This window comes from Lycium ferocissimum, unplaced genomic scaffold (genome assembly GCF_029784015.1).
Source record: "Lycium ferocissimum isolate CSIRO_LF1 unplaced genomic scaffold, AGI_CSIRO_Lferr_CH_V1 ctg22599, whole genome shotgun sequence".
NCBI lineage: Eukaryota > Viridiplantae > Streptophyta > Magnoliopsida > Solanales > Solanaceae > Lycium > Lycium ferocissimum.
In genome coordinates this window covers 14,596-24,500 of record NW_026720442.1, presented here as the reverse complement: position 1 = coordinate 24,500, position 9,905 = coordinate 14,596, and the positions used below count along the sequence as shown (strand labels likewise).

At 37.0% G+C, this 9,905-nt stretch overlaps 1 long non-coding RNA gene across 1 annotated transcript; it reads right to left on the bottom strand.

Moving 5' to 3' along the window:
• Positions 1–6,089: 6,089 nt before the first annotated feature.
• LOC132043283 (uncharacterized) lies at positions 6,090–9,483 on the bottom strand. Its single transcript, XR_009411761.1, has 2 exons — positions 6,852–9,483; positions 6,090–6,325 (listed from the first exon to the last, which is right to left on the bottom strand). It is a non-coding gene; the product is annotated as an uncharacterized LOC132043283 (long non-coding RNA).
• Between the last annotated feature and the right edge of the window lie 422 nt (positions 9,484–9,905).

Genomic DNA, 9,905 nt, shown 5'->3' with positions numbered 1-9,905 from the left:
CTTCTAAAATTTTTTGGAAGTGTGTTGGTTTATGAATGAGAAAATAAAACTAAGGCATTAAAAACCCGTACATCGTTCGTCGACCGCGGCGGTCACTACGGTCCCGCTACGCCCGGCTAACGGCGACACTACCTGCGGCGGTCCCGCTATAGCGGCCAAGGCACCGCTATAGCGGTTCCTAGATAAATCAGCCCACAGCTATAGCGGTCCACTACCCTCGTTATAGCATCGCCGTAGCGGGCCAAGAGCTCTGAGCACGGCCGCATTTTGAAGAATCTCGATTTTTTTGTCTTTTTTCCCCTCTATCACCCCACATTTCACCCAAGGCCTCACACCGCAACACAAAACATGCATACATACAAAAAGACGCCACATCCACTCGGGCCTTGGAATTCCCAATGGAGTCCTAAATTCCCATAACAATGGGAAGGGTCGTTAGAGAGTCAGTTCGAGTGATTATTGGTAGTATTCAGGGGTTGTGCATTCATTCCAGGTCAGAATTATTCGATTAGAGCTTGATGGACCATGTTTATATTTCCAGGAGGACTTATGGGTTCCCAGTAAATCACCTTCACAGATTCGACGACTTTCAGTTTAGATTTGAGATATGACAGGTCTACCGAGCTTTATTAGAGTTTGTGAGTGGACTTGATGGTATTTTACCGGGAGCAGCTATTCAGACAGATATAATGGTTTCATTGATACTTGGTAAGGATTTGAGGAGGTACTATGGTTGCGAAAGGTCTTTAGAGTGATCAGATGGTTTCCTACGAACTTGGCTCCGCAATGTATTAGTGGTATGCTGTCACGTCCCTATAGACGTGAGTAGCACCCAACTAGTCCGATGGTGACCGAACCAATCCCTTAACCCATTATCAAGCCAATTTCAATAAATTAAACCAATTATAAAACATTTCTCACGAATAATGGAATAAAATATCTCACAATAAAATAAATAAATAGCAAGTGCGGAAATCTAGCTATTACGTCTCCAAAATGAAAGTCACCGTACAAGGACTCTAACCAACAATGTCTAAATAGAAGAGATATTGTCTAAAAATAAACATAATGTCTGGAATGAAAGATACACATCTGAATAAAGAAAGATCATCAGGAGGCATGGCACGGATAGGAGCTCACCCTCTGACCTTGGTAACGAATAACCTCAACTAGATGCGAGTCTGGAAGACGTCCCTAGCTCAAAATCTGTACTAAAAAAAAAATGCAGCAAGTGTTAGTCAGTACAAAAAAACACATACTGGTAGGTATAATAGGCCGACTAAGATTAGTATCATGAATACACACATAAAATCAATGGAATAGGCAGACAGCCACAACAAACATGAATCACGATAAATATCCTGAAATAAACTCTTTCAGAATCAATCACCAATTATCAACAATGAAACACCAATGCTCAAGCCGAAAGTAGTAAAATAAATAATAAAGTTTCTAGCTCTGTCACATATACGTACACACATGCTAAATGGTATTATTTTTCCCATATAGCCATGACTTGCAAGGGACCCATGGTGTCCATATACCACTCATTCCGGAACAAACCTCGGACCACGAGCTCATAACTACTCTATATCGTCACCCCCTGTAAAATGTGCCGTAAGAGATGTATATGTTCCATATAAATCATCATCAACAAATGCTTCATAATCATATCACAAGAGTAGCTCAAATACGCGTGTCAAGTCAACACCAATGAAGTATAATCAAATAACACAAGCCACAATAAGACTCACAAACAATCTGCTCAATAATAATATAATATGTAGCTATCTCGATTCATCTCTCGAAGGGTATATATGAACACCTCCCTTTCAAAAGTCTCAAGAAGACAATTCACGTTTATCAACCTCAACAATGGAGAATCACTTCACAGAATTAAATCATGCAACTAACAACGAAAACAAAATCCAAGTCCGAAGACCTAGATATGCTTTCCCCCATAAATTCTACGACATATACAATCAACTAATCAAAGTCTAACTCAAATAAACCGTAACCTACCTCAAAGCAGATTTGAGCAATCAAATCACTTCGCAACAACCTTTCCCTTTCGCAATGCCTCAGAACGTTCAAAGTCTAGAAATCGTAATGCTAAGTAAGTAGTGGAGTATTAACTCAATTTATGGGTTCTATAATCAGTTCAATCCTACAAATCTGGTTTTAGCCAACACTATAAGAAAAATGACTATTAGGGACGAGAAAAATAGTCCCTAAAAGTCAAATTTTGGTCCCTAAAAGTCAATAGCGACGGGAAATGTTATATCCCGCATTTTTTGCCTACGTCGGATAAGTCGAGCTAACTATGATACGTTAAGGACAAGAGATTCTGAGATACGAGATAGAGATTTTAACCACGATTTTATTTCAAGGCATGAGTTGCCCATGATTTCATTAGCATGAGATATTATGGAATTTGGGATTAAAAGTGGGTTATGGAAAGTTAGACATCTCATAAGAAATTTGGGGGCCAAAAGTTAATTCTAGAAAGTTAAAAATTCAAAAAAAAAGAAAAAGAAAAAAAAGAGCCATGTGGCCGGCCACATGGGTTGTGGGCCATGGCCACATGGAAGGTTAATATATGTAGAGAAAAAGATGACTTATTAGTCATCTTCATCATTTTGTCACTTGGAAAATTCAATAAGGTTGGAGAGGAAACTAGAAGGGCCATTCGGCCAAGCTTAACCAAGAGAGAGACCAAGAACAAGTGAAGGAAAAAAATAATTTCCTCAAGCAATCCAACTCCTTAGAGGTGAAGAATAGCGTGGAATAATTGTTGGAGCATACGCAAAACACCTTTTCTTGCAAAATAGGGGTCTAGCCGAGTGAAGAAGTGGAGAGGAGAAGGTAAGATTTAATCTTCATTCTCATGTGTTATGCATGGTTTGTGGACATTGTAGTATGTGAAATGAACAAAAATCATGAAACTATGAACATTGAAGTTGGTAGTGAGAATGGGAATCGTCGTGTAGGTGTGGTGATATGTATGAATGATGACTTAATTGTATTTAGCTAGTTTTGTGATTGTTGTAGTGTGTTGAAATGGACGAAAATCATGAAACTTTGAATGTTAGTGTTGAGCCGTGCGTGTGTTGTGTGTGTGCCCACCGTGTGTGCTGTTTTGGGGGGGGGGACATGATGAACTAATTTTATGTAATACTTGGTTGTTGTTTATTGTGAATTATGTGATGAAAATAAAGGGTTGATGATTCAATTGAAGTTGTAATTGGTTATGGGCTGATTTAGAAGATAATATGATTTCAATATAGCCTCTTGTGTTGATGAAAATGATAATGTTAACGTATGGAATTGTTGATATAGTTTATGAATTTGGAAGAAGAAAATGTGTTGTTAGTGTTCCTAATGTAATTGGAAGATTTTGGGTGAAATGACCAATTGCTTGGAATGTTGATGAGTTATGTAAAGGAGAATTGCTAATGCTAGAATACGTTTTGAATTGATTATGAATGTTGTTAGTTTGGTTGTTGGTATTGTGTTGACAAATTGGCCGAGTTAAATTCTCGGGGTGTCGTATTTACAGGGGAGGTGCTGCCCAATTTTCTGTAGAATTGGGTAATGGTTTGGAATTGAATTTCCTAAATACTTATAGCTAATGGTTGATATTCATTGACGTCGTGTAGACTTTGGAGAGCCGAGGCCTGAGTTTGGATTAGCTAAGGAAGCAAGCGAGGTATGTAAGGCTTCCTCTTTCCTTCTTTGGCATGTCCTAGACGTAAGGTGAATATCATACGAACCTCGGGGAACTTCGCTCTTAAGATCCGAGCTTGTATGCATTTCTTCTTCGCTTCTTAAAGTTAATTCTCCTAATGTAGACAATCCAAAGTTCTTATGTTTTGATATGAATGAGTTTTAAATGTTCTAAAAAGAATTGTGTCCTTAAAGGGGTTTTGTAACTACGAACTCCCGTAACTTTCGTAGACGAGCTCGGATCGCCCCGAAACCTTCATAGGTGACTCCATAAGGCATAAAATCCCCCAAATTTCATAGGCGGGCTCGGGCGGGGTGGATGCCCGTCCGTGGGCCCTCGAGACTTTCCTTGTACAGTTTTAACGTTTTTGTAAAGAACTTAACATGTTTGTTATCTTAACCCCCGAATATGATTACCTATTTATGTAACGAGTTTGAAATGAGAATTGTTATGTACATGATACCGATATGAGGTCATGATCTTTAAAGTTTGGTTTGATATGTGCCCGAGTGGCCTTTGGAAGAAACGTGATTGGACGATTGTCCTAATTTGCAAATAATGATTTGTTTTAATTAATTTATTAAATCTTTGTGAATGTTTACATTGCATTTGGTTATGAATATTATAAGTTGCATATAATTTCCCACGATTCTGCTCGTGCACATTATTATTACTTCCTTCGCCGAGTCCCGGGCCGGTTGTTATCGTGCGCACAATCCGAAGTATGATGAGCTTCCAAAGTATGATGAGTTTCTGATATGATATGATATGTTTCCGAAGTATGATGAGTTTCTGATATGATATGATATGTTTCCGAAGTATGATGAGTTTCTGATATGATATGATATGTTTCCGAATTATGATGAGCTCTGATATATGATACGATATGAAGTATGATTCTGAAATATGATATGATTCTGAGTTATGATGTGATTCGGAGGAGATGTTCGGAGATATACAAAACTTTCGAAGTATGATGAGTTGTGGCGCCCAAGGCAGGAGGGGCGACCACATTCCGTCCGCCGGGTCCCATTATGGACCGCGTATGATATATGTTTTTGATATGCCATTGGTGTTTAGAAGTAAGTACTCGACATTCACGTTATTATACATGTTTTTACGTAACTCATATGATTTCCGGTGGCTCGATGTGCATATGATACGTGATTTTGATAAATGCGGATTATGATCGGTTGATGTCGGAACCGGTGGTGGGGAAAACCCGGGGTGGGACGGATTCCACACTGGTTTAGGCGAATCCCACATCGGTTAACGTCAGCTCATACGATATGTTTGATTTTCCGTATATAAGACACAGAAATGTTTTTTTTAAGAAAGCTAAACGTTTGGCATTCTGACTACTATATTCACTTTCCGTACTCTTTACTTCGGTTATGATGACACGGCTATGATATGATTTTACTTACCGATATACGTGTATGCATGACAAGTGTTTCAAAAGACAAGTTTTGGTTATCTGATTATTACACTCGTTCCTGTAACCCTTATTTTGATTATGATCCTGTTTACTGTCTTTCCCGCTTTACATACTCAGTACATATTCCGTACTGACCCCCTTTCTTCGGGGCCGCGTTCATGCCGCGCGGTACGTGTGTACATTCTCGTGGTTCGTCGGCGTAGGGCATCATTCCGCTTGTTCGAGAGCTCCTTGATCCGAGCCTACACTTTTGGGTACGTATACTCCTACATTATTTGTATATATGTTTGTTCACGGGTACGGCGGGCCCCGTCCCATCATATGGTTCTCGTTATGACTCTTAGAGGTCCGTAGACATAAACGTGTGGGTTGTGGGCGAGTTACGTACGATGTGTTTGTATGGTTTGTGTTCTTATGTTTTGATAGCCTTACCGGCTACATCCGTTATGTTTATATGTGTGTATGTATATCTATCTGTTAGCTTTGGGGCGACGACTTACCTTCGCCTATGCTTATGCTATTAATAGTACGATTATGGTTGATGAGTACGTACGAGTGCCCGACTCGGGCACTAGTCACGGCTACGGGGTTGGGTCGTGACAGAAAAAATCGGTCATCACCCGTCGTTATAGGCTTTGTCGTGCGACGAGATTTAGTTGCTGGTCCATAAAGATATTTTGGGCCCAGACGATTCTAGTCCCTATAATTCTTTTAATGGCCATATTTCCGGTCCCTAAGTACATAGATCAATTAGTGCCAAAAACATTCAGGGACCAACTCAACAAGTCCTTAAAGGTCTTTTTGCTACAGGTGATACTGTTCTCACAGATAAAAGCAGTTCCTGGTCCCTAATGATCCGTTTACATTCACGTTTTTCTAAGATATTATACAATATTTAATATAGATAATCCGATGCATATATACAGAAGTTATCACTATTATTAATTAAAATACGAATTAACATCTCAGCAGTACCACTGTTTACAAAAAATTATGTCACAATACTATTTACACAACTCATTAATTATCCCACAAAGACTAAAATCCCTAGTAATTACTATAATGTTTTGTCTAGCCGTCCTAGCAAAACAATAACCAATTTTTCAACTTGCTTGAATCTTCATAATTGTAGCTTGACTTGTAAGTTGAAGCTCCAAATCCTGTAAAATGTATAGAACAAAATTTGTTAGAAATATATGCAGAACCAAATCACGCGAAATTTCAGTTTATAATAAATAAGAGTGGATTGTAGATTGAGTTCCTGATTACTCTGCCCTCTACTTGAACAAAACATAACGATCAAAAGTGCATTGAACAATTAAATTGGACCAAACGCCTCATCAACATTCAAGCAATTATTATATCTACACTACAATCACTGTCTGAAAATTATTCACCTGGATTTGAAGGTTATCAATACTTTTAGGATTAGGGGATGAACCTAAAAAAGTGCATATTTGATTTTGCAAGAGCTTTTCAAACATAATAGGAAGCGGTGAGTGAACACTGATATGTAGTAAAGGTTATTTCTGCACTTAATTGGACAAGATTAATTTAGAAATAAGCTGCTTTGATTCAAACAGTTTCCATCCTTATGATATTTTAGCTTTCATGTCAAAATAAATAATACTAGATAATGTGCAGAGGTAATGTTAATTTTTAAGGAAACTAACAGGCTCAAAGTACCTGTTTGAAAATGAAGGAATTATCTTTTCAAGAACATGGAGCATAATGGAGTTAGTGGTCTCATCACAAGAGCTTTGCCTGTCCTTGAGAACTGAAGTGAATAAAAAAATCCAATCAATCACCAGTAAAATATAAAATTTCAAAACTTACCAAGTGTTGGAAAACAATAGAATAGGGCACATATATTTGTAAAGGTTCATATTTCAAAGCAATACCATAGAATTTTGAATTCTGTCAAATTGACAATCACTGAAGCTATCTCGAAACAAACCACAACGTCAATGTTTCTAGGGATACAAAAATAACAAAGTAACTTGGGGAAATTTACAAGCACTTTCCTTTGAGAGACTCAAAAGGTTAGGATCCAGCGACATTAATGTACCATCATAGTAACAGTTTCTCACTTGCTTAAGCAAATTTTCTTCACATAATAAACAACCATTCTACACCGTGAATGTTCATAGATAAATCGCCCATCATACATAAACCGTGGGCTTAAGATGCTTGATTTTCATTTATGCCTTGTTTGATTGTATATCTCTTACTGCGCTTGCTGATTCTTTTTATCTTTTTAAAGAGCCTCTCGACGACTCTATCTTCATATTCCTTATTTTAGTAAATTTAGGTGTAATATAAAAAGTCTAATGAAATGCACATTTAACAAGTTCTTTAACTCCAATACATCGACAATTTTTCACTTCAAAAGCATCGCATAAGTGATGTCCCAAAATTTTTAGAGACCATTTAGATGATAAAATAGGAAAATAAAAATTGACCTGGAGAAACATAATTCCGAGAGAAACAACAGTGAACAAAATAAATTGCAGTATCACCACAAAGATGTATAATAATCTTTTTTTTACCTCCCTACATCCATAGTTCTTTTATTTTTTAGGCCTTTTAACAATACAAGGTTGCATCACCATAACATAACAAACAAATTATTAACTTTTGAAAGCATGTATAATGAAAATAAAAAGTGTTGACCTCATATGAGTTGAGATTCAATGGACTTGCCATTTTTGAAGAAAAGATTTTTCTTGAACTATCATCTAATTAATTATGAATATTTGTTGTTGCTGCTACACGATGAGAGAAAGAAAAGGAAATTACATAATTATTTATCTAACACAAAAACTGTTCAAGCTATAAGGAGAAATTATAGAGCAAGAAGTTATGCTAACTGAAAGGAAAAAAAATATTAGAAGCGGAGAGCTCATTATTATCAGGTTAGTAGATTGAAAAATAGTATTCTTAGAAAATGCAGTTCAATTAGCAACTGAACAATGTCTCGAGTAAGAATATAAGATGGCTGACCCTTGAAAGGCGAGCAAGGAAATTCTGCAAATGCATAAGAAGTCCAACAACATATTTCCAATGACTAATAAGCCATTCTTCATAAGATGGGTACTATATATCATTTATATTATTTAACAGCTAATGACTCACAACCCACCATAAATCTTAATCTCTCCATCGATTACCAATCAAAGAAATTGCACCGAAAGCAACAACAACGACTGGGATAAGAATAACATGAATCAAGAAACACCCTCTATGATCTATGCATGGTCGACATAGGAAATACAGTAATAGAGATGCATGAGAAAATCCAAAATCACGGGTACTAAAGTGGGTCACTTAACACAGAAAGCACATAAGTTCATGGCATTATTGCAATAATTTGATGTTGACTGTCATTTGACATACATCCATGATCATAGTGAGATTTCTCAGTTTGTAGCCTAGTAAGATAAAATAATTGTAAACACATGCAATTGAGGCTTGACGAAGAGCATCACTTATATTTTCTAAGATCTCAACTTAAAGTAACTTCGAAAATTCATAACTTGGCAAGTTAACTATCAGAGCAAAGGCACATTTACATCCAAAAGTAAATCTCTCGGTTGGACTTTCACCTGAAATATAGTGAAGGAAGGATTCTTCTCCAGTTTGGTTACAAAGAAAGTTCATAGCTAAGTGTATTAATGTTCTATCACACATTTGGAGATAAACAGAATATCGACATACTTTAGATCAAAACTCAAATGCTAAGAAGAATAGCCTAAAGACAACACAATCATAGAGTACAAACAAACACTTTGCATACTCAAATTAAAAGAGGAAGAGAGGAACCTTAATGGCATGGAAATAATGAAATAGAGGAAGCTCATAAAAAATTCCCGAGCATCCACAAACTCCTGGAAATTGACGTTCTGATATGTGAGGCGGGATTTCTAATAGTTCTTGGGCTCATGGTCAAGTCTACACACTAGAGCATATAAATAGGTGAGAAAAACACATCCCAAGCAATACAAAATAGAAACCCAATTGGTCAAAAAATACCAAAGGCTACCAAAGTTATTTCCCAGCTAAGTACAACAATGGAGAAACAACACAACCATGGAAATCCACTAGTGGCTAGAGTTTTGAACAGAGAACTAATGGTGGTCATAGATAACTAAGCTTGCCGGTCATGGGTTCTCCGAAATCCAGCAACAATGAAAATTAAGAAAAGGACAATTAGATGAAGAGAATAGACAGGTAGTGTTGCCGAAGGACTGCTGGTAATCATCTTCGGCCAAAGACTTCAACTTCTCTAGGTGGTTTACCGTAATCCTTTTCTTGGTAAAGTTAGATTTAGGGATTTTAGGTTAAATGGGTTCTGGGAGACAGAGTTGTGTTTTAATTAAAAAGCACCCATTATTTATTTATTTTTTATTTCTTTTAGGGGACAAATATTGTGGGTGAGTCCCACTTGGTTTTTGGCATTAGGGACCAGTTATTGATCATATTCAGGACCATTTTTACTCCCTTCGTTATAAACTCGGGAGTTAGTGACTAGCAAAAAATCTGGTCCTTATAAGTATGTTTTTAGGGACTAGATTTTTAACTCGTCGCTAATAAGCCTTTTTCTTGTAGTGCAAAGTTCCCATTTTTGGTGGAACCCTAGGTCTCAACAAACAATTTCCATCATTGAATATCTAGTTCTCATGCCAGGAAGTGATAATCTCTAATCTTAGATGATTAAACAACATTAAGCAACAATAAACA